Source organism: Fukomys damarensis, unplaced genomic scaffold (assembly GCF_012274545.1).
Source record: "Fukomys damarensis isolate Sample0158 unplaced genomic scaffold, DMR_v1.0_HiC HiC_scaffold_33, whole genome shotgun sequence".
Taxonomy (NCBI): domain Eukaryota; kingdom Metazoa; phylum Chordata; class Mammalia; order Rodentia; family Bathyergidae; genus Fukomys; species Fukomys damarensis.
This window is the reverse complement of record NW_022900945.1, coordinates 48,961,861-48,964,713: the sequence shown is the minus strand read 5'-3', so window position 1 is coordinate 48,964,713 and position 2,853 is coordinate 48,961,861.

Here is a 2,853-nt window from a genome sequence, read left to right as displayed (position 1 = left end):
TCGCAAACTGCATACTCATATACATTAAGTCACAGGTATTAAATCATCTTGCTTAGTCTTTCTCCAGACTTTCCTCTCCATCAGCACACATTTATGCACCAAGGAGGGCATGACCCTGGGGGAGAAAAATTTAGATTAAAATCTATAGAGTCACACAGGTGTGTGCATGTGTGTGAGCACACACACACATACATACACAACCAAAACAAACAAACAAAAAAAGCAGGAGTTGCCTCCCATTTACCTAGAGCAACCCCTGTTTCCATGACTGTTCCAAACCATCTTGTCTTCAGCTGGGTCAAATTCTCTGGCCTAATTCAAAATTCCAGGATAAGGGTGTATACGGGACAGGATGGGGGCAAGGGGTGTAGGGTGAGGCAAGTTTTCTGCAACCCAAACTCTGCTCTGCTGGTACTTGGGGTGGGGCACCATTGCTTGTCATTGAAAACCTGTTGTATGCTTCTGAGGCATTGTACCTAAGGGCAGCTGTATAAGTTCAGGCCTCTAGAGCTCCATTTTTGGATGATGGGTAACCAAAAAGCTGTCTCTTTTTGGAAGCAAGCTGTTATTTGCTCTGGTAAGATAGTGACCTATGTCTCAATCCAAGCCAGGCCTTCCAGAGAGAGAGAAGGAGGCAAGAGGCTGCCAGAGAGAGAGAGAGAGAGAGAGAGAGAGAGAGAGAGAGAGAGAAGAGATACAGGCACTAGGGGGGTGGGGAAGATCTGGAAGATGATCCTTTTTCACCAGGCCTGGTCCACGAAGACACCAAACCACCTTCTGCCAGGCAACACCAAATTAAGAGCCCAGAGCTAGGCCTGAGTTGTGGGGAAGGAGAAGTGCACACTCCTGGTCTGCCTTTTTTCCAACATTTTGTCTATTGAAAGCCAGACCACTGCTATCAGGCCAGAAATTAATACTGAGTTGGGAAGGCCCAACTCAGGTCTTGGTAAATCACACCCATCCCATGCTCTTCCATTTTTCTTTCAGCATCTGGTGGGCCACCAGCCTCCTCTCCTCCCAGTTGGAATCCAAGCTGAGGGAGATCCCACAGTGGCCCAAGGTGCTTTCACAAATACTCTGCCCTAGCTTCCAGCACCAGAGTGCTTTGGATTATAATGCAAGAACTAAATTTCCTTGGCCTCTGGAGGTCATGCGGGAATGTGGTGTTTCAGAGGCCCCACAGGCTGGCTGTCATGTTTCACTTCAAGATGGAAAGACTGGCAGGAGCTGGTGTGTGCACACATGTGCCTGCATGTGTGTGGGGGGGAGGCTTTAACATGCCGTGGACACCCAGGGCATAAACTTCCAGATTCAGACCCTGCTCAGGGCCTGGCTTCCTGGAGACGCATGGGCTGGACCTCTGGGCCTCTAGCTCCAGACTGGGCTCTTTCTGGTTTCTTCACTCAGTTAGATCCCTGTTAACCAGGGCGCTGGGAGCGAAGATGAGGCTGTGTCTAGCCTGAAGCCCCAGAAATCCAAGAGGTTGTGCCAGTTTGGCAGGAGCAATTTCTCTGCTCGCTCCGCAGAGGTTGCGCTCAGGTCGCTAGTCATCAGCGACTAGTGGCTGTGCCTTGGGAAGCGGTGTGAAATGAGAATGGTCAGGAATGTTGGACTTTACCTTATACATTCCAGATGAACAATCTCTTGAAAGATTTAAAAAAGAGGGGGAAAGGGAAGATGGTCAGGAGGCAAGGAGGGAAAGCTATGCTGTGGAGGTGGTAGGATTGAAAAGGAAATTTGAAAACTCCTCAGCGATGAAAGTGCACCCCTCGGTAGGTTCCTTGGAATCGTAGCCCGGAATAGGCGAAGCGCAGCACAGGCGCTAGGGAAGGAAGCTGTTCGTGGATTCGCAGTGAGCCAGGAAGGACGCTCCTGCTGCCAGCCGCTACTCCAGAGAATCCTGGGTCTCCTCCTTCACCAGGTACAGCCTGAGCAAGGAGGCAAGTCTGGAGTTTTAGTTACAAGATCCTGCATCGTAATGGAGCTGTTTTGTTTCGTTTTGCCGTCGCCAGGGCTGCTTGCAAAAATATTCAGCAGAAACGCAGGAACCTGTGCGGTGAAATCTGGGCAGAACGGTCAAGTCTAAAAGCATCTGGGACAGGAATGGGACTATCAGAATTATTTCTGGCCTTTTGGGGGCAGGTTAACTTTTTGTCGGAACCTCCCAAACTCCAGATCTGCAATTAAACATGGCTATGGGCTCGCAGGGTGGATGTGACCCAGCATATTTGGGTGGAAAACGTAAGAATTTAGGCTTTGCTGACCTTTGTAACAGCAGATTAGACCTCTACTTTCAGACCTCCTCTCTACCCACCTCCAGTAACCCATGGGGGACCGGGAAGCCAGGGGTTAAAGTTGGCTCCAGCGCATGCTGGGGACCACTGGCAGCAGCCCCGGCCCGAGCCTCAGTCTCTCCCTTCCCTTCATTGGCCGGCGCCGCCAGGGTTTCTCTTGTTCCCTTCCTGCCATTGGTTGGAGGCTGGCTTTTTCCCCCCTCAGTCTTTTTCTTCCTCCCCCCTCCCTGTCCCTCACCCCTCGGATAGGAGCGCACTGCCGGGCCCCCTGTTCCTTGGGAAGGGAGGAATTTAGAAAAAAAAAAGTTTCCCAGAAGTTTGGAACAGAGAAAGCAAGGGCAGACCGAGAGGGGGAGAGGAAGGAGAGAAAAAGAGAGGAGAGAAAAAGGAGAGAGAGAGGAGAGAGAGAGGGAGAGGGAGAGAGAGAGAGAGAGAGAGAGATGAAGCAGGGCCGTCGCAGCTTTTGAGCGACTTCCCGGGTGGGTGGGAAGCCGGACTCAGCGCTCATGCAGCGAGCGGGCGGCGCTCGGGGCGCTCGTTCCTAGAGGCTGGGGCAGCC